General features: G+C 27.7%; 1 pseudogene; it reads left to right on the forward strand.

Moving 5' to 3' along the window:
- The first annotated feature begins 7,930 nt into the window (after positions 1–7,930).
- Positions 7,931–24,415, forward strand: part of LOC113389445 — a 130,935-nt pseudogene continuing 114,450 nt past the window's right edge.

A 24,415-nucleotide genomic window follows, 5' to 3' on the forward strand; every position in this document is an offset into this window, starting at 1 on the left:
ATATATATATATATATACATATATATATATATATATATATATTTCCATATGATGTATATGTGTAAATAAAGCTAAAAAGTTTGTTGACGATGTTTTTGTACCAAAAATATTAAAATGTACTTAAACTAAAAAAAATTGACTATCTCTTTCGAAAATTGTAATGTGAACACTTCCATATGTGAATCTATCGACACCCAAAATATATATAAATATTATAAATAGTATTTAAGATTACTGTAAAAAAATATATTATTAAGTGTAAACAAAACAAATTTCGTCTCGATTTTGATCGTAGTATTTTATATGTGACAAAAAAGTGTGGAACAAAAAACGATATATTGATAAATTATATATATAAATATTATAATGTTTGTTATATGCCCTTTTCCCACTAATTCGAATGAAAATCATCCATTTTCCCAACGCGACTGAAATCGTAATGTGTTTGTTATAAAATCATCATTGAATGTTATTATATTATAAATATATATTGATAAATTAATTATATAAATATATAGAAAGCTATAACATATACCTATACGTTGATTGAACACAACAAAATGTGCATTAAAAAAATTCAGCTGATAAATGCAGCTTAATCTTATTATAATCTACTCAAAATTTTTTAAAATTGTTAGAAGATTTTGGGAAATTTTGTACCTAAGTTCCACAAAATATTTTTTTACTTAATTTTAACTTATAGGCCTATTCACAGATACCATATCTATGTTATTTTATTAGTCTCTCAAAATATAAAATACATCTTAAATAAGAGTATGTTTAGGATATGGTATTTAAGGTACATACATTTTATTTGTAAAATCATTTTTCTTGATGTTGGCTCCCAATGTGTTGGTAGTCATAAAACTAACAAAGCCTTACCTAAAGTGTTATTTAAATTTTTGATAAAGCTGAAAACTAACCTCCAAATTGCACTAATCGCAGAAGAACATTAGGGCAACATCACGCCTATTTTATTTAAAAGTGCAATGATTTATTTTCTAGTATCTTGAATTGTTTAATATTATTTTTTAAGGCTAAAACAGTTCACCCAGAATAGCTATTACACATATCTAACACTTTGGACAAAACAAATCTAGCTTTGTAAGATGTATATCTGAGAATAGTCCAATTAATCTTTAATTTAAAGTAGTGATAATCCGCAGAACATTTTTCCTAAATTATTATTCTAAAGTTATTGTTCAGATGATCAAAATCTATTAAAATAAATTCCTAAAATATTTATAAGGTTAAGCTGCATTTATGAGGAACTATTTATTTGCGTTTTTTGCAAATGGGCCATTGGGCACTTTGTAATTCTTGTTCTATGGGTTATTTTAAAAACCTATGCCTAAGTAACCATAGCTCGGAAGTGAATTTCTAACCAGCGAAATCTGTACTACATATGTTTAAATATCAACTAACAAGAACCTCATGTTGACTCCTCTAGAAAATGTGATGAAACTTAAAAAATAAAAGTCAAAGGATATTGCTTTTAAATACTATACTCCAATGAGAAGTGGTTTAATTACAAAAATTCAGCTACTTCTCAAAGGCCTATAATATTTTAAAAGGTTGCTATACGAAGTATCATTAAATTTTCAGAAGAGTAAACTTGATTTTTTTGTAAGTGCAAATTGCGTTTATTGCAATTGAGCCATTGGGGCACTATGCAATTCTAATTCTATTGGTCATTTTAAGAACCTTGAATTTTGAGCCAGCGAAATATGTTCTCCATTTGTTCATATATCAACTTACAATTAAAATAACATTTAGAAATATGATGAAACATAGTATGGTTAAAAAGCTGTTAGTCAAAACATGACATAAAATGTTATATTCCCATGAAAAATGATTGAATGATTATAAAAACACAGCTAGTTCTCAAAGGCCAATGTATAACCATACAAAGAGATTTCAGATTTTTAGAAGAGTAAAATTGATTTTCTTGTAAGTTCATATTGTGATGAAAACTTTATAGAAAATTGTGTTAGCTTGATATTCACTTTCGAGCAATTGTTTTTTCAGCAAAGTTTTTAAAATTTAACCCATAGAACCAGAATCTAGATGGTGTACTCTTTGGGCTTCGTATATTTTTGAACCTATGTCATTTTAAGAACCTATGCCAAAGAAACCATAGCTAGGAATTGAATTTTGAGCCAGCGAAATATGTTATCTATATATTTGAAAATCAACTTGCTAACTTGTCTGGAAAATTGAAGAAACTTTGTATAGTAAAAAGTTGCTAGTGAAAAGATGAACCTTTAAAATACTATACTCCAATGATAAGTGGTTTAATTTGAAAAATACAGATACTTCGTAAAGGTCTGAAATACTTTTTAAGGTTTGTTTTGACTGTCAATTCTTAAATGGTTAAAAATCTGATAGTCAAAACATGACTTAAAATGTTATATCTCTATAAAAAATGATTTATTTATAAAAATACAACTAGTTCCCAAAGGCCAATAATATTTATATTTATTTTTACTGTCAGTTATATAACCATACAAAGTGTAATCAAATTTTGAGAAGAATATACTAGATTTTCTGGTAAGTTCATTTTTAGGCTAAAACTTTTGTGTTAGCTCGATATTCACTTTCCAGCAATGGTTTCTTCAGCAAAGTTTTTTGAAATTTAACTCATAGAAACAGAATCGAGATGGTGTACTTTTGGGGCTCCACACAATTTGCTCATACATAAAAATTGCAAATGAAAAATTCTACTTCTGGTTTATATATATGAAGATGCGATAGTAGGACATTGTCACTTTTTTATACATAAATAATATTAATAATATGCTTTAATGTTTTAATAACAATTTTGCTGAATACTTTGAAATAAAATAAAAAATATTATTTTTATTTCATATATGTTGATTTGATGTTTTGCAGAGCGTCGAATTTTTCATAAAAAATGACACGAATTGTCACTTTTAATTCCTTTGTCGCTAAGTTATGCCTAAAAAACATTTACTACGAAACTTTGATTGAATTGCATATTATCTAAAAGTTAATATCAAGAGCTAAAGCTTTCAGAGATTTTTTTTTTATCAATTTGGAAGCATTTAAGCCCTTGGGAGCAGAGAAATTCGAAAACGTTCATATTATGGACCACCCTAATAAATATATATTTTTTTGAGACATGTCCTTTACTATCGCATCTAATGATTGATGATTTGCGCACAGATTAAAATATGTTATATTAAAAAAACAATTTATTCCTTTCGATCTGTTGACAAATCATAGTAACTCCATCAAAAATTGTTTGGATCCATTTTTAGCCTGCTAGCTTTCAAAAGAAATTGTGCGCCAATATTTAGCATTCTAATTTGTTGTTAATAATATCGTAATTTGCAATTTTCAATAGATTGCAACAAAATAAAAAATCATTATTATACATAAATTCGTTACATTTTCATCGTTGCCAAGAAAATATATTTATAAAGATTATATCTGATTCGTGTACCTTGATGGCATGCTCCACTGCGGTGCTGTTGATTTTTAGATACTCTCAAATTAATTAAAAATATTAATAATAATTAATTTATATAAATAAGTGATAGCTCCACTTACATTTTTGATCAAAACCTTCTTTTATCAAATTGGCTGTATCTAAAAATTAACAGCACTTTAATATATTGTTGTGTCTGTGCCTAGAAAACCTCCGTGCAAAAAATAATGTTTATAAAATAATATATATGTGTTTGTTATTATTATTAATACAATGGTAATAATGTTTTATCTGGTGATTTGTTTATTTATGACAAATGTATATGTAAGACATGAATCATTAAAAAAAATATTTAGATAAAAAATTAAACATGATTTTTTCATTATGTTTAGTTTTCTCTATTTATTTTGTTCATTATTTTTTGAACAGCAATCAGAATTTACCTATGAGCTCCACGTTAACATCGCTATTCAGAAAGCAACCCAAAGGTTGGCCTCAAGAACCTATTCGAACCCATAACAGACCTATGGCTATGTTATGAAGAAATTTCCATACAAATTCGTTCTAAATTAGACAAAAGCCATATGTTTTCAGTGCAGTCAGGCGATTTTCTCAGGTTGTCAGATTCAAAACCTAACCTAGAAACCGCACAAATGTCAAAAAAACGATCTTAGATAACATAGTCTTTCTGACTCAGCTTCATAACATACGTGTGACGTTGCAGTTTATGTGTAAAACGCCTGAATGCACAGCAAATACATGACATTTTGACAGTTTTCAGTATGATTCAGTAGCATAATGTATGGAAGTTGGAGCGTAACATGAACTTGCCATAACATTGAACTATTGGGCGGCAGAATAGGTTCTTTAATCTATATTTCATATCAAGGATATTTTTTGTCTATAACAATGATATAGTATTTTATATAACAATGTCGATGAAGAGCTATTTTTACATAATTTCATCGATATTGTCAAATAAAAATTGATATCGCTCCTGCTTGATTGAAACCAAGAAACGCAGGAAACACGTTATTGACTTTAAATTAATACGATGGACAGATATATTTAAAAATTTGTGAAAATAAAATGGCAAAAATTTAGTTTAGTCTTTGAAAATTTGAGAAAATAATTCGTCCAAAACTGTGTTTAAAAATCCATGGATAGATTATCTTTGAAAATTTGAAAAAATAAATCGGCCAAAACTTTGTTGAAAAATCCATGGGTAGATATCATTGAAAATTTGCAATTATACATGGTATTCGTTTTCTGAACAGCCAATCCAGAATAAAAACCAGTGTGTTTTTTTATTTGCAGCATTCTGGTACTAGTTCCATCATCAGTCTTTCTACAAGTCCGATAAAAAAATACATTACAACACTTTTTTTTAAAAAAAATTGTAACTTCACAGGGAGGGGTATAGTATGAGGGGTATAGTTTTTTTTTTAATCAAAACATTTCCAACAAAAAATCGCGTAATACTACGTGGTGGAGGGATGAGTATAGTACTATAGTATATCAATATATTAGGTGCATATATATTTTTTTCCTGATTTTTTTTAAAATCCAAACATTTCCAAAAAAAATCAAAATTTTCACAATTTTTTCTCGAAACTGAAAATATACGTGATGTTCGGCGGAGGAGGAGGTAGTGAGTTTGGGGGGTACATCATATCACCAAAGTGGAGGAGGATCCAAAAATTCTTAAAAATTGATCACGTGATTAATAGACTACCCCTTTACTTCAAATATGTGTAATTTACGTATTTTTTGCGTTTAATCAAAAAATTTATTGATAGTTGGAACAAAGTGCAGTGCTCTTGGGACATACAGAATGAAACTTTTAAGGACAGCTGGTTGCTTACTTAATAACAAGGTATTTATAATTTTACCTTATACATATAGTAAGTTTATGCAACTTTCCTTAAAACTTTTGCTATTCACATAATAAATATATTGATAAAAATGTAAACTTTTTAAACAGGCTTCCATCCAGATACGAAGATAAAGAAGACTAAATTTAGTTGTTTAAAAGTGAAAATTTTTCTATATTTTATTTCATTACATTCTGACCTTATATATTCCTCGGGTTAGATTTATCTTTTTGTGTTTTTGTATTTTATACTATATTAAATATATATAATTTTATAATATTTCCCTTTTGTCATTTTTATAGTTTTATTGTCACTGAAGAAGAGTCAAATTGGGACTCGAAATGTTATGGACCATTGAATTCACTTTTAAAAAAAAAATTTAGTTTTTTTTATCTTCTGGATTATAAAAAATATCTGGATGGTTGCCTGTTTAAACAGTTTATAGTTTTATCAACATATTTATCACCATGCAAAAAAAATTTCACATAATAAATATATACACATATGAATGTTATGTTGAGTGTAAACTGTCATTTAACCTTCCCCCACTTTTGAATAAATTTAGAAACTAAATAGTAATGGAAGACAAATTGATAATTCTGTTCGTTTAGTAAAAACTTTCACAGTTTTTACTACCAAGAGACAAATACAACAAAGCAACAACGTTATGTTACCGCGGGATTGGCCCATCATGGCTACATAACATCTTTGGTGTTAAAAAGATTTTCATTTCAGAAAAAAAAATTTTTTCTTATAAATACATATAATATTTTCAGTGAATATTTTTATCCTTGTGAATGAATATTAACATGATCCACGTTACGAATATAGTCAATGGCCAGACACTATTTGTTTTGTGTGCGTGAGCGTGAACGTGAATATAGGAAATACTCATGTAGAAGCAGACGTTTCAGACATCAGCAACCTTTATAAAAAAAACTCGTGGTCATACATATAATAAATAAAAAAAAACATATAATAAATTTGAAATATAAATAGGCGAATGTATAGAAGCAAAAATTTGATTGGGCAAGTTTATAGAAGTTTTACTTCAAATAATTTAATATAGGCTTTATGGCATGTGGGGTATCATTTGAGAGGTCTTGAGGTGAAGAATACAAATATTGAAATAAAGTTTCGATTTTTCATACTTTTTAAAACAAAACTTTAATTATTTTTTCGGCCTGAAATACATGAACTAAAGAAATACTAAAACTTACTATGAAATTTGGAAGAAATATTCCGATTTATTGCATTTTTTAAGAATACAAGGAGGCAAATAGATAGAAGTAGAAATTTGAATATGCAAGTCTATAGAAATTTTACTTTAATTAGTTTAATATGGGTTTTATGGCATGTGGTGTATCATTCGAGAGGTCTTGAGGTCTTGAGGTGTAGAATATAAATACTGAAATAAAGTTTTGATTTTTCATACTATTTTAAACAAAACTTTATATTATTAATATTTGGCCTAAAATACAAAGACTAAATAAATACTAAAACTTACAATGTAATTTGAAAGCAATATTTAAATTTATTGCATATTTTTATATTGCAGAAGTAAAAATTTGAATAGGTAAGCCTATAGAAGTTTTACTTCAAATAGTTTAATATGGGTTTTATGATATGTGGGGTATCATTTGAAAAGTCTTGAGGTATAGAACACAAGTATTGAAATAAAGTTTTGCTTTTTCTAAACTTTTTGAAAGAAAACTTTTTAATATTAATTTTTTTGGCCTAAAATACGAAGACATTGAGTGAAAATTTTTATTAATCTCAACTTGTTGATGAATATAATACACATAATAAATAAAAATGCATATAATAGTTTGAAATATACAACAAATCTGATTTTTAAATTATACTCCATTAAAATATATAAAAAATGGATGGACATTATTTTTTTTAGTAATAATATTATTATTTTTATTATTTACTTAATTTAAGTCTCTTATTAAACTTAAGTTAAAAATAGTATGTATAAAATAGTATAAATATTATATTATAGTACCAGTACACTATAATATAATATTTCACAAATAACAGTATGATATAAGATTTTTATTCTCGGTGTACCTATTTTATTTTGAAAATTTATGTTTTCTTGATTTTGGTTCTCAATGTTTTGGTAGTCACAAAACTATCAAAATGTCAAATCTATGGTGTTTATACGTGAGTTTATTTACAACTGTCAAAACCTACAACGCCCTTAAAATGTCAACCGTCAAAACCTAACTGTCAATTGACACTTGCCACTGACATTTAGGTATGTCAATATGTCAATAACATATTAGTTCCACTTCGCGCCATTTTATTTATAAGGACGCCATTTTTATTTATAAGCGTCGCTTGAGTACATACTTATTGTTTTGAACTGTTTAATATTTTTTTTATGGTGCAATTTAATATAAAACATGTAACCAAGAATATTCATAATAGTCACCATAATATTTTAAATAAAATAAGTGTGGTGTGTTGCCATTCCCTAAGTTATGAAACCAAAAATTGGCCTATTTACATGTGTTAGTAACAAAAATTCTATTAAATATTTTATTTAAATTTATAAAACTTTGTGAAAAAAATGTATTGGTGATTAAGATAAAAATACAGTGAAAAGTGATTTATAAATGCAATTAATAGATATTTATTACAAAATGTGTAAGTTAAGTGTTTAAAACAGTGTTGTGATATTTCCTTAAGAGAAATTGTGTGATATGTGTGAGGTGAGTATCATAGTGGTTGGTTATATTATATTATATATATATAATAATAATATATATATATATATATATATATATATATATATATATTATATTATGAATAAAGCTTTGTTATGGCTATTTTATGTTCCTTTCTTCATACAAAAACTGTCAAACTGCTACTCAAGAAATGCAAGTTTTTTTTAAATTCTGCACAATAATCTGAATCAATTTATTTCTTATTCTGTTGACGATTTAGTGATGAGTTAATTATAATAAATTTAGTTCACATCATAATTGCTGCATTTGTCTAACGTATTTGGGACTGTTTGTGATAATGTACTTGATCAAAGAATTTTCTATTCGTTGGTTCAATATTTATCATAAAATATTTTTTTTTTTTTTTTTTTTTTTTTTTTGGCCTCGCTTACTCGAGCATTTAGCCACCTACAAAAATATTTATTGCAAAACTTTTCATCATTTCTTCAAGTATAATACATAACACAAATTAGTAAAGCCATGATTTAGTCAAACTCGCTGACCATTTATAAATTAAACTACTAAAGGACTTATTTTGCCGTAAAGCAGGCCAATGTTTTGGTAACACTGTTACGTTGATCTTTTCATACAAAATTATACCAATATTCAACACTTGCCCATGACCTTACCTAGACAATTTAAAGAATTTGCTTTCGTGATATTGCGTTCGATGACAATAATTAAGTAATTTGACTTACAATTAGTCTGACCATTTACTTTTTGTACAATTATATTTTATTGTCTCAGTTAATTGTTTTTAAACATTATTTCTTATTTAGCTCACTAATTATTATAATTTTAACATGTTGAATTATTACAGAATTGAAAATTGCAAGTGAAATTAAGGATTGAATAGAATTTCCACTTATAGTTTGCCTAATAAATTAACTATATTATACCTAAATTTATGTATTTTTACTAACATTTATTTTGGCCAGAAGATAAACTCTGTCGGATAATTATATTTTAGATACTCATAAAGATTAAACTTGACATGAACCTGAAATGATACCCACGAAGTATTATTTTAAAGTAGTTCAAGTACTTATAACTCAATATTGTTTAATTTTTTTTTTTTGCAATTACTTTAACATTGAGCGGTCAAACGTTATGCTATCTTTTTTTTATATAAATTTGTAGTAAAATTTTTTAAAATGATAAACAAATATTGTTGTAACAACTGCTTCTTGTTTAAATTCTATGTGTAAAACGCCTGTCGCACAGCAAATACATAGCATATTAAAAATTTTTACTGCTAATTTATATGTAGAAAGAAGATGGAAGCGCAGCGTGCCTTTGCGGGGCCCCGTATCAAAATTTGTTTGGGGGCCTCCTTAAAAAGAATTTTTACATAATACAAAATACATAAAATGCAAAGAATATTTATTCATCATTCTAATTATTTTTCTATTTATATTTTTCTTATTTTCGAAAAAAATTGCAAATGATTTCAGACATATATTTTCTCTCCTTGCCTTTTTCCGAAAAATTAAATATGTGATCTTTAGATTTTCTAAAGTTTTTGTCTCTGGAACAATAATGACAGGTCTGGTAGACGTTTCTGTCCTAAAGTTTTAACGTAACTTTTAATTCGTTTTAATTTTGAAAAATTTCTTCTGGCAGTTGCGATTGTAACTGGAAGGGTCAAGAATAAAATGCATACTGTTTATACATCCATCGTTGTGCCTTAATAAAATATATGTCTTAGATTTTTGCGTTACTAGAACCATCAACTAGATGTAATAGCTGCAGTACTATTCCTTGCTTATGGGATAATTTTGATCTTTTTTATTGAAGTACATCATTCAGTTTATCCAGCATCCGAATTAACCGCTATGTTATCCTGAAAGTGCCGAAAAATGAACAATCTTACCAAACATACTGCATTACCTTTTTCTGGCAAATTACAGTTTTTTGCTTGTTTTGAGCAGGTTCTTCTTTTTTATTTCATTGGCAATTGCTTATATTGCATTTTTTTCATCCCATTTGATATTCCTAGTGACAATTTGCTTCAAAATCTGATAATTTTCAGGAATTTTCAGAGGCGAATCTCGGACGCTAGTGCGATGACACAGGTTTCTTTCTAAGAGAGCCTTACATTGAGTTTCGAGGAAAATCTCAGACTTTTTGAGTGGTCATGAACTGTTAAATTTGATAAATTTTTACTCAATGGGAACTCATGTCTGGTTATTCGCCGGTTTGCACCAACTAATGCCTTTCTCGCACCTTTATCAGCTTCAACCGTACTTTCTGGACTTGGTTCATCTTGGACATTAAAATACCAGGAATGAAATTTAGTAAACCAAGTCGTATTATCAACACGTCATTTCTATACACATCGGTCAATTTCATTTTGGCTTAAACGATATTTTTACCTTTTCGACAGCAAAAGAGTAAAATCTGTCAAAAATGCTGCCTAATTATATATTCTAATTTTTTTTACTATTTCTTTGTTATCCCTGTACGAATCAAAATCTCCCAAAGGTTGCACAACCCAGTAATCCACCATTTCCCTTCTCATCGTATTTCCTCGCACCGGCTCGACGCACCCGAACACATACTTTCATCTCTTTCCCACTCTCTCGTTCCCAGTACCATCCGTCTCCTTCGCTTCGTAAAACTCCGTCGGCGTTCGCGTCTCGTATTTCGCATACGTTTCAGTTTTTACGATCGCGTCTTCCGAACTTCAGTTGCTTGAAGTCGGGCCGGCGGGGAAGTTAATGTGTCGTGTGTTAATTGATACACGACACAAAAAGTAAACAAACAATTGTAGAATAATAATTGAAGCGCGAACGAATTTTAATTGAAGTATTTTGATTTTATTTATTATTGATTTTTATTTCTGTGTAGAATTATTATTGTAAAAGTGCCGTCGTCAAGATGATGGTCGACAACGGAATGATCGGCATGGACCATTATGCCGATGGTTACATGGAGCCCGAAGAGGAATGGGAACGCGAGGGCCTCTTGGACCCGGCTTGGGAAAAACAACAAAAAAAGGTCAGTTTAGAATTAATAAGTAATAAATTTTGATTAATTAATATGTTAGTGTACGACAAATGTTGCGAAAATACATTATTAGTAAAGGATTTATAAAAATGCATGCGTTTTGTTTCACACGCCGCATTTGTGAAGCGTCAATTAAGGTTAGTCACGGGCGAGCGGTTAGTGACAGAAAAGGTCAAAGGATAGGTTATGGTTTGATAGATTTTACATAAAATCATGCCAATATTATAAAATCACTTACACCTATTTGTGTATTTAGTTTAGCGAAATCAAAATTAATAGCTACTTTAAAAAATAAGGTTCAAAATTAACATAACCTTAAAATGTGGTTAAGGTTTAGAAAGGCGTTTCCTATATAATATGACTCCCTTGAATGAGATATGAATAGTTTTTTATTCATGCAGTTATTATTATTATTGGTTATTTTTATTGTTAACATTTTTAAAAAAATAAGGTTTAAATTTTACATAACCTTAAAATGTGGTTAAGGTATAACAAGGCGTTTCCTACGCAATATGACACCCTTGAATCGTTTTTGTATAAATGCAGTTATTATTATTAGCAATTTTAAAATATAAGGTTCAAAATTAAAATAACCTTATTAAAATATAGGTTGAGGTATAAAAGGCATTTCCTGTAAAATTTGATATCCTTGAAAGTGATGCGTATCGTTTCTATATTAATTCAGTTATTATTTGTATTAGTTATTATTATTGGTAGCAATTTTAAAAAATAAGGTTCAAAATTAAAATAACCTTAAAATATGGCTAAGGTATAAAACTGCGTTTCTCTTATGCAATATGACACCCTTGAATGTGATGCGAATCATTTTTATATTAATATTAACAATTTTAAAAAATAAGGTTCAAAATTAAAATAACCTTAAAATATGGTTATGGTACAAAAAGGCGTTTTGTATACAAAATGACACATTTTTGTTATTATTATTACTAGCAATTTAAAAAAAAAAGGTTCAAAATCAAAATAACCTTGAAATATGGTTAAGGTACAAAAAGGCGTTTGCTATGATATAACACCCTATAATTAGTTTCTTATAATTTGACTCCCTTGAAAGTGATGTGAATCGTTTTTATATGAATGCAGGTTTTATTGTTATTAGCAATTTTAAAAAATAAGGTTTAAAATTAATTTGACCTTAAAATATGGTTAAGGTTTAGAAAGGCGTTTCCTGTACAATATGATACCCTTAAATGTGATGTGAATCGTTTTCCTATTAATGCAGTTATTATTATTATTGGTTATTGTTATTATTAGCAATTTTAGAAATTAAGGTTCAAAATGGTTATTATCAGGAAATGGTCTGATAGAATCCACATAAAATTATGCCAATATTATTACAAAATCACTTACACCTTTTGTACGTATTTAGTTCAGCAAAATCAAAAATAATTAGCTACTTTAAAAAATAAGGTTGAAAATTAACATAACCTTAAAAAATGGTTAAGGTACAACAAGGTGTTTGCTATGATATAACATTTTATAATTAGTTTCTTATAATTTCACACCTTTGAAAGTGATGCGAATCGTTTTTATATTAATGCAATTATTATTAACACTAGCAATTTTAGAAAATAAGGTTATCAATTAAAATAACCTTAAAATTTGGTTAAGGTATAAAAAAGGCGTTTCCTGTGCAAAATGACACTCCTAAATGTGATGCGAATCGTTTTCATATTAACGTAGTTATTATTATTTTTAGTTGTTTTTTCTGTTAGCATTTTTAAAAAAATAAGGTTCAAAATTTAAATAACCTTAAAATATGGTTAGGGTATGAAAAGGCGTTTCCTATACAAAATGACATTCTTGAAAATGATGTGAATCGTTTTTATATTAACGCAGTTATTATTATTATTAGTTATTTATTATTAGCAATGTTAAAAATTAAGGTTCAAAATGGTTATTATCAGGTTATGGACTGATAGAATCCTTATAAAAATTATGTATTAAGTAATTCTTTGTATAAATATTTTAAGTTTTAAGTTTACCATAAGTTTTACAAGAAATTTTCTATTAATTTAAAAAAAAGTAAGACTGTTAGGAAGAATATATGACTCAGCTGTAGGGTCTGTACGTAAACTAAATGAAAAAGTTTTTTGACTTTCTACCTTTCTTGTGAGATTTCTAATATACTTGCCAGGCAAGCCCCTAGTATAGGGCTTGCCCTATCAATGAATATGTTTACGGTACTTTTCGAGATGACTAGACAGATGAATATATTTCCATTATCCAAGTTAAATTTAAAAAACAAACGTTAGAATTTTAATCGAATAGTTGTCATTGTGCAACTCGAAGTAAATAGCAAAAGTGTGAGTTGGTTGGACACAGGTAGAAGAAACCGGTTATTAAAGGTGTCTTGTAAAAACGTGTATGCATTTTGAATGCAACGATAGTGAATGAAATAAAATCAAATAAACAAGGATTTCATTTTGAAATCTTTTGAATAAAATTATAGTTATGAACATTGGAGGATGTATTAAAAACTGGAAAAAAATCATCAGCTTCTTGGGTAAAATTTATTTTTAAACCTCTATTGCTGTATTAAAATACTCATAATAATAACTCGTTACTCCTACTCATAACTTATTAAAGTTATGCAATTACAATTTAAAAAAACAATTTTACCACACAACATAATTGCTTCAATAATTTAGTTTATAATTTTCATGATCTCGTACGATATATTAGTTGCTTGTGGGCAATTATAATTTCTAAAGTACATTTTTCTTACTAATAATTTAATAAACATTATTGTTTATGTTCAAATCCTAGATGAATTAATTTGTAAAATCTAGTTCATATGTGCACTATTCAATCTGTGATCTACTAACTAAATATTCCATATCCAATGCCAAACAAATGAATTTTTGGCACATGAAACAAAATTCTCAATTATTTTTTCAATAAGTAAAAATATTTTTTTGTATTAAATAATTTAGTAAAGTAAATCAAAATGCGACATGCATAAGTTTAAAAAAATAATGCATATGCAATTTTGGACTTGTTGCGTTATTTATTAAACTGAATTATATAATTGCATCTGCCAAACATATACTTTTGACTGTATCTTATATTATTTTAATTACTGGCACATATCAGCTGCCTTTCGGCAATCATAATGTAGACATTATATTTTTCTTGTATATTGTATTCTAATTTTATCTAGGCTCATAATTTCAGTTAAATTCAAATCTTAAGGAATTGACATTTCTAGCAAATGACAGTTCAAATGTTTTCAATGTCAAACAATGATAAGTGGTTGTTTGTAATTTTTGCCATTTATTTCTATATTACTATAGTTTTATCGTTCATTAAATCTTAAAAGTTTCCTTTGACAAACTTCAAAAAGAATTATCAAAATCCGAATAACCGTTTAGGAGAAGTATCAAATCATACACCCGTGCAGAAGAATTATATATGTAAAGATGTAATGCAAACAAAACCAAGGTTAATTGTAAACGTTTAATTTATAAACAATTTTCGCTTATTTTTTTACAATTGTTTTTAAAAAGACAAATTTGTTCACTTTTTGCTTTCGTAACATAATTGGGTTTATAAACTTCCATTGCTACTTGTGAAAGTATATTTTAGATTTTTCATAAACTAATAGATATTTATTAAAATCGTTTTTTTTTCATATAAAAATTCTAATTTTTTTGTGCAAATATTTTTATATAGACTATACAAAATATTTCTCGTCAACAAATATATTTACCTTTCGTCTACCTTGTTTGAGAAAAATTTGCTTTCAGAATTCGAAATTAGAAACTGTGACTCATTTTATAAATTTTGACCTCAAATTTCATACTTTTTTTGGCGAAGACTAGGGTAGTGTTTAGGATCTTCAGATTAAGATTTTATTTAAGACTCTAAATAGCAAATTAAAAAAACTATATCAAGTCATCTACAGAACAATCTATAATTTAGCAATATTTACTCAATATTCCAAATTATTTTTTTTAGTCATAGTAGAGATTGAAATTGACTTTTCTCAAATCATGAAGAAAATTATTGGACAGTATCAAAATCGAATTAGGACAAAAGAGTCTATTAAATTTTCTTATTCGAATCAGTATATAAATTTATACACCTATAAATTTCGATTATGCTGAAATCAATTTGAAATAAATCAAATATTATATGATTTGCATTGATTGAATTAATGTTTCATGTTTATTTTTACCCCAAGGTCGACAATCAAAAATAGTAAAACAAAATTACTATTGCATTTATGTGCATTATTGCTAATATACAATTATACTCTATTTATACGAACAATATGGATTTATAAGCCTCTAAAAAATAATTGCTTGGCTAAAATTAATATATGGGGTTCATAAATTATTAGGTTTATGGTTTTTCATCGACAACCAGAGAAAATGTGTTATGAAGGTCTCGTGCCAAGTTTTAAAAAATAGGTTTGGTTACGAAAATTGAATATTCTAGTAAATAAAATTTTAAATTTGCAAAATTTAACTACTACAACAGTTAATGAGGATGGCTAGTGTTGATTTAAACAAACTTTTAGCTTAAAATTATTATTTTACTGGCTTAAATTACAAGGCAACACTATGTTTGTTATAATCCAATTTAAACATATTTTTAGTTAGAAGACAACTCAATGATTGTCATTTTTTAATTGAGATGATCAGATGATTACTTAAACTTTGAAGTCCTATTTTCACTTGCAAACCTATTTTTGATCTTTATTTCAATATTGGATACTATGCTATAAGAAAAATAAAAGCACACTAATTATCAATATTTGAAATAAAATATTGAAAGTAAATTTAAATTAATTATAATAAAATACGTAATGATATAAACTTGTGCATGTGTCTAAATATTCTTTATGCAAATATCTCACCGAGAAACTTGAATGAACGCCTTCTTATTTTTCTATAAATATTCTCCATATATGCAATAAATATTAAATGATTGATTGCAATTACAAACTATTAAAATTATTACCCTATTACTTTTAATTAATTTTAAGCAGTTTCTCATGCAAACTATAAATATTTAAAATCTATAGCCTTGCACTTTATAAATTAGAACAAATTGAATTAAATAGGGCCATAAATAAATAAGCAAATCGCAGCAAAATATATTTATTGCAGAACGAAATGTTACAATACATCGTTGAGAAATATGCCGGGCACACCTTTTTGGTAAAATATTTACCAACTGTAAATATAAGTAACTCTAAACGTCTGTGAATATTTTTTTGTTATTATGTGGGCACATTTTGGTAAACTGTTTATTCGAATTTTATTATTCTATCTTAGAAGACAGCCCATTGAATGACTTAATTATGAGATATTTTTTATAACCCTTTCGAATAATCAATTTGGTGGTAGCGGTGGCATTCAAATTAGAAAAAATTTAAGTCGTGAAAATTTAACATTTCTCAATCAGTTTTTTTAACTGATTGCATAATTCTTATCGATGTGCCATTCTAAATGTGTTTTTTAACAAAACCCATTGAATGTATCAACTAAGTGATACTTGTGTGATATTTCTCTCATAAACCTTTCGAATAATGAATTTGGTGGCAGCGGTGGGATTCAAAAGAAAAAAAACTAAGTCGTGAAAATTTAACATTCCTCAATTTGATTTTTTTTCAACTGAGATTATAATTGTTATACACGTGTCATTCTAATTGTTAACAGTTTTCAACTACTGCTTGTCCTAGTAATTCTTTGTATTTATTTTTCTGAAAATTAGAATAAATACAATCATAATATGAGACATTAATGTATATAAGTATAGTATTAGTTCATAAATAAGAACAAATTTATTTTCTCTATAATTCTGATCAAGTTGTGATATAAATTGCAGAAACAGAAAATTTTAACTCTTTGTCTTTAATATTTACCAGTGATTGACGGGTATACTCGTCATGAGTTCGATGTGAAGACTACAGTTAACTCGTTGATGTAATTTTTTATGTCGGTCTGGTTTGGTACGTAAAACTAATTCTTATATTTGTTGTATTTTCGACACATTTTATTCCCATTTTATATTTTTTCAATATTTTTTTTATGAATGGTCAAAAAGATATATATCTAATGGGCGAATATTTCAGATATATATAATATTTTTGATTTGACGCGTGTCAGTTGATAAAACTATCGAAGCGTACAATTTTACAAATATTGAATTTTGTAAATCATAGCAGTCTTATCAGAAAAGATGTTATCGGTTTACTTCGAGTGTAACAGAAATATTTGTAATGTTTGAGATATAAACAATCATTTATTTGATTTCACTTTTTTTTAACTATTATTACTAACATTTTTTGTATTTCTTAAACTTTGCACCAAAGCTTTCATCAATCATTCATTATTTGGATATATCCACATTCGTGCCAATTAATTTTATTGAATATTTAATAATACTTGATACTATTAAAATTATGAATAGTTTAGTACTAGTTTATTGCACTCTTGCTCTGTGTGTCTCGAAATAAAGTAATTTTCAGTAACATCTAAATAAATCAGTGCAACATTTTCTCTTCTTTCTCTTCAACTCTTTTTTTTTTGAAGAGTAAGAATATATGAGAATAAAACTCTAAATTTACATCTTTAGTTAATCTCATTTTACAAGCAAAACACTTGGATTTACAAGGAAAACCTCTGGATTTTGATGAAAGAGTTGATTTATAGACGAATTTCTTATGATTATATGCATAATGAAAAATGCTTTAATTATAAAAATCTATTGAATAGTAGAAAAATAGCCTTTGTGCTATATACATATATCTGTATTGTTTTCTATCGATATGTAGGGCAGTTCCAGTGGTCCGACATAGACCTAAAATATTCTAAAGATCTTAAAATTAGAAAACAAGTTTCGTTTTTCTTCAAAGTTGCAGTTTAATTAGCAAAGTATTTATTGATCTAAACGAAATTCTGCCATATCTTTATGACAAGTTTACACGTCAATCACAATTATCTGGTTAAATTATGCAACAAGTAATATTATGAAAAATTCACAATAATTTCCGTTGAATGTTGTTTAACTTTATTTTAATTAATTAATTAAATAATTAAAAATAGGCTTTAGTGCTGTAGGTATCCATAGTATTTTCTATCGATATGTAGGGCAGGTCCAGTGGTCAGGCATAGGCATAAAATATTCGAAACACCTTGGTATTTGAGAATATTTTTTTTTCTTTTTAAATGTTGCAGTTTATTTAGCCAATGGTCACTGATCCACACAAAATTTCGCCACATCACCATGACGAGTATACACGTCAATCAGAATTAACTGTTTAAATATTCCTTAAAAAGCGTTCGAAATGTCTATAAGGCCTACTACCATTTTAATCTACTATATTATGTGACCTATTATCCCTAAAAATTTCGCTTTCGGATTCATACGTGTGTTATAATGTATTTTATAATTTAATGTTTATAAAATCACGCATAGTTAGTTACGCAACGAAGTGTAAAGTTAACTAACTCTAGGAGATAGAATGGCGTAAAATCATACCTGACACTTTAATGACGAGAAGTTATAATTTTGTTAGACAAATTGCAAATTTTACAGTCAAATACTGGATAATTTATACAGAAATTCACTCAAAAATTCATGTTGAAGAAAATTGTACGGTTTCTGCTATCAAACATTAAATTAGGGGGTCTTTTTTTAAGGATTTTTGAACCGCCCTCTACCTTTTGGTGATACATGGTGATATTTGAGGTTAACCCGTTGCCATAACAACTTTGTTTCGGTCTATTTTATCGGAGAATTGTGCCCTAAATTTTGTCTTGAATTTGATAAATTCACGTAATTTCTGTTAAGTACAGTACTCTTATCTTTAAATAAAATAGTTGTACTTAATTCAGATATAACATTTTTTAAAACGTAAACAAGCCAGTAGAATGGATAAAGTAGCCAGCATTATTTGTCTAAAACTTCCGTATAGGAAGTAGAGCTAAACCTGATTTTCTAATATGAAGTATGTATTTCCAATAAGGGCATTATGATTATGAATATTATCATAATGTCATGAACGATAGTTACATAGACTGAATAACATTTTGCAGATTTCAGAAACAGAAAATTTTCCTTTCACTTTTGCACCGATAGATGCAATGGAATGCAAGTTATGTATTTAACGATGGAGAATGATCGACACTATTTTATTATGCATATATTAATTAATATATAAGAATTATGTACATGGTAATAAATAGGACTCGGTATATGGTATTTTGCCTATTGGAAAGTTATAAGATTTACCTGATTTTAGTATACTAATACTCATGCATAATCCATAATCATCATGGATTTTCCATCTCGTATTTCAAATAATTCAAATTCGTCTTTGATATATAGTAGGCAGTAGTAATAATAATAAATGGTAGTCTGCCCGAAGGCAGGTCCTCGGAACGAGAGCCTCCGCAAATAAGTGATTTCCTTACCCTCGTCGTCTATCATTCCAATTACCACCATCTCTCTCCTTTTTTACACTCTTTTTAAGTCGAGTGACAATGATTTGTTATTCGCTCTGTAAACAATAAAAAATAGTAAATAAATAAAAATTAAAATAATTTAACAAGAGGTAAATTAAATTTTTAGTTATTCCAAAAATGCTGATGTATATTTTCTTAACATTCATTTAAAATTAAAAATAAGACATTGAAGCTGTTTCCATTTTTTGGTCATATATGGGGTACTATGGAACAATGTGACAAATTTGAAAAAAAAAACAGAAAAAACACATTTTTACAATGGTGAATTAGCTGGGAGTTTTACTGAACATAGTCAGATAATTGTTTGTTTTTGTTATATGTTATTTGTCGTGGTATAATTGGTTAAGTTTTTACAATATGATTGCTCAAAGTCAAATTGGACCTTCGTACTTCACCCTACCCCATTTTGTACTTATTCAATATTTCATATTCTAACCTCAATTCTAACTTCATTTATATATTTTCCCCCATAATTAAATTTGAAGTTGAAGTTCCCAGCATATAAATCAGCTAAAAATTTGGTCATCTTTTATATGAAATTGTTTATCATGTTGTAAATTTCTTCAATTATTGCTTTCAAATCGGTCAATGGGCCGGCCGTGGTCCCGTGGTAAGAACGTGGGCTAGCAAATCCTAGTCCCGGGTTCGAATCCAACCTCGGTCGGTTCGGTATCAAAGCAGCTTGATACCAAATTTTCACTTGAAATCATAGATTTCAAATATGATTTCAAGTGAAAATGGCCTTTCGTGGGCATAGCTGTAGTGCAACATGCCACTTGGTAGTAAAAAGTCATCACTATTACAACAATTGTAACAATTCAGCACATAGAGATGGAACAACTGTTTGGGTTGCCATCTATAATAATTGTAAGATAATTGATCACAACAGCTCATAGAACTCATAAGTTCTGATCGCTGTTAAAAATATTTAAAAAAAAAAAAAAAAAAAAAAATCGGTCAATATTTGCATGTAATTATTTATTTGCATATTTATTTATAAGAAAACCTATTCTTCTCTAACAAGATCCTCAAGTCAGAACTTTTCTAAAACAAACCAGTAATTTGAATAAATTATTTCGCTTCGACGAACCTTTTGCAATAACTAGGATTGAATTTTGCAAATTTTCTCAAATATTGTGAAGCAATACTAATTTGTAGAATAATCAGGTGTGTTATTTTGCTGAAGCATTTATATTGTATAAAAATTTAAGTATATATATAAATAATTTTTTGTAGTATAAAAGCAAATATTTAATTCAAATTAAGCTCGGTGCTTAATAGTATATGCACACGACGCCAGTATTTCTTGTAACATATTTTCTGTCAAGTCGTATGCACCGGGCTTAACAAACAAACTAAACTCAAATATAGATTTTTTTAGCCATTATATTTCATCATATTTGGAAATTATAATTTTTTTTCGTAATTCATGTTAATTGAAATCAATATCTGAAACAAAATTATAACTTTAAGAGCAAATATAAACGTAAATGTACTAAATTATATAATTTTTCCTACTTCGTGTCCTAAAATTATTTCCTAAGAAGATCCAGTTGTCCAGTATGGTGGCAGCGGTGGGATAAAAGAAAATTTAGTTGAAGAATTGTAAATAAAAATGATATTTATTCAAACATTAGACTAATTTTCCATATGATTTCCTCATTCGTATTTCAATTCATTATTCTAGCCCAATTTCATCTCCAAAAATAGATTCGTGTGTAATATTTAATTAGTTTAAGGCAGCCTAGACAACAAATTAATTCTACTACCAAATGTTGATAGTCTTATCTAATGTAATTTAAATTAATTTGGTTTTAACGATCGCTGAATAAACAAACAGCAATCTGATAAATCTGTCATGTAAATACAACTGTGATAATATTTAGAGGTCGACGACCTAATCTCGTCAAAAACAGAGATTTGCCATAAAATAATATGCATATATACAAATATATATATATAGATATATATATATATATATATATATATATATATATATATATATATATATATATATATATTTACACGGATAATGTACATAAACGCGACTGGTTTGTAAGTTTTAATATCTTCATTTTTATCGATACCATAATTATTTTTCGTTAAATAAAATCCTACAGCCTCGTTAAAGTATTTTTAAAACTGGTATTTAGATGTTCCTTAAAACAGGCACCCATTATATTTTTTAAAGATGAGCAGGCAAAAATGTGTATAATGGTCAATGTAGTTCTGTTTTTGTTAAGGATTTTAAAATTTGAAGATTATCCAGAGAGGCTGAGCTTGTCCTTTCTGAAATTACTGGAACATCCTTTTCGTAAATCATATTACATATTTCAGTATTCTTGTCTTATTTTAGACACTTTAGTGCTGACTTGCTTAGAATTTTTCAAATATTTTTTTTTGACTATCCAAGTTCTTGAATTTTCTAATCCAGTTAATAAATATGAAATAATTTAAGTAAATTTTTTAACATTTGACGTTAATTTGCAATTTACTGTTTCAGAAAATACATTCTAACTAAATTTTATTTAAGATTTGTCAAATCGATTTTGCCTTTGCATTTTTAATATTATTATATAATCATCACATTTAATTTATTATAATAGTATTTTATAATATTTTTCATGAATATTAAAGATTTCTGTTTGTAACTTATCTTGGTGCTAAGTAACAATGATATCGTTTAAAAAAATGGTTCGAAAATATTTTTACTAGTGAAAATAGCCCTTCTCCAGCATAATTGTAATAAATTATAAATAAATCATACGTCTAATTTCTCCTGACATTTTTTTATATTAAAATATTAAGTACATAAATATTTGGGTGTACAGAAAATAAATTCGGATTTTAATTTTAATTCTGGCTAAAGTTTTACGGTTTACTTATAAACTCGAAATAAATAATTATAACTTTGTAATTCAGTTTAAATCTTTCTTATAATTATTAGACAATGTTACAGTATTTATAATAATCTATTTGAAAACTAATAACGAATATTTCATCACGGTACGGGAAGTTCCAGCAATTTGCCTTGAGGCACGACTAGTGCCGTACACCACTAGTTAAAATCCCTTGTTACTATTAGGAATATGGAATTTACAATTCTATATTATTATAAAAAAATTACTTCTATTATTGTGGCAAAAACTTCCAATTTGGTGAAACTTTGTATCCAACGTGTTAATCTACAATATTTATAGTTCTCATAAATAGAAACAATTCGATATCTACTTTAAATTTCAAGTTATTTTATTAAAAACTACAACTAGAACTAAAGTTAAAGTTATTGTTCACATTTTCTAATTAGATCTATTCCATATCACTAATAGGATTGCTTTAGTTCTCTTAAAAAGAACTTTCAAATAAGCGAAAATCTGTATCCATTTATCAAATACAATTTACATTCCCATATATAGAAATCGATCAATGAATGAACTTGGGTTTTTACTCTTGAATGATTCGTATGAACCCACTTATTAGTGTGCACATATAACAGTTCTTTGATTATTTCTGCTATTTCTAAGAAATTAATTATTCTGCGCGAAATTTCATACATTCGTGGTTTATTTTAAGTGAAATATATGATATCATGTGTAAATATCAGGCCAGGATATCCTGAATGAGTAATTGTCTCTACTAAAGTGTGTAGTAATTGAAGGTTATAGCCTTTTGTTTATTCTACTGATTATTTTCAATAAATTAGCACTTCTTATTTATAGTGATTTTTATTTTGATTTCAGTGCAATGTTAAAAGACTTTGAAGGATTATTTCTTATTTAATAATTTTCCACTTTAGATGATTATTTGTCTATCTCCATTATAATTTCGTCTATATTTAGCTGGAAATGATATATTTGCTTGCAAATGTATATAAAATACTATTATTCATAGCGCGGGTCACAAATGTCCAATTTGACTTTAAGCAACTCTGTTGTGAAAACCAAACCAATTATATCACAACAAATAACACATATCAAACAAACAACTATCTGACTATGTTCAGTACAATTCTCAGCTTTCACCACTGCAGAAATGTGTATTTTAAAAAGCGGTGTAAAATGGTACAGACAGAGGGCAAACAGGTCCAATGTCTAATTTTTTATTTTGAAGGGATTTTACGAAATAATAGCTACATCAAACAACGCTAAATATAAATTTTATGGGTAGGCACTTGTTTTTTACAGAGATAACAATGTACGAGGTCTGTTCAAAAAGTACCCGGAATTTTCGTTTTTTCAAAAAAATATTTATTTATTCGTCTACATTAATGTGGTCCCCTTCAAAGTAGTCCCCCCCAGATATAATACACTTATGCCAGCGTTTTTTCCAATTTTCGAAGGACCCTTGATATTCACTTTTTGATATGTCCTTGAGCACTCTCAGCGATTCGGCCTTTATTTCTTCAATCGAGGAAAACCGCCGTCCTTTCATGGGTCTCTTCAACTTTGGGAATAGGAAAAAGTCACACGGAGCCATATCTGGTGAATATGGAGGTTGGGGCATGACTACGGTATTGTTTTTGGCCAAAAAATTACGAACAAGCAACGACGAGTGAGCAGGTGCGTTATCGTGGTGCAACAGCCATGAATTGTTTTTCCATAAATCGGAGCGTTTGTTTCGGATTGCTTCACGCAAACGTCGCATCACTTCAAGGTAATACTCCTTATTAACCGTACGATCTTGTGGTAAGAACTCTTGATGCACTATGCCGTTATAATCAAAGAAAACAGTAAGCAAAACCTTGACATTCGATCGAACTTGACGTGCTTTTTTCGGTCTTGGCTCACCTGGGCTCTTCCATTGGGACGATTGGGCTTTGGTTTCGACATCATAACCGTACACCCA

This window comes from Ctenocephalides felis, unplaced genomic scaffold (genome assembly GCF_003426905.1).
Source record: "Ctenocephalides felis isolate EL2017-DRISC unplaced genomic scaffold, ASM342690v1 CF-g0.4_SCAFFOLD_03573, whole genome shotgun sequence".
NCBI classification, from domain to species: Eukaryota; Metazoa; Arthropoda; class Insecta; order Siphonaptera; family Pulicidae; genus Ctenocephalides; species Ctenocephalides felis.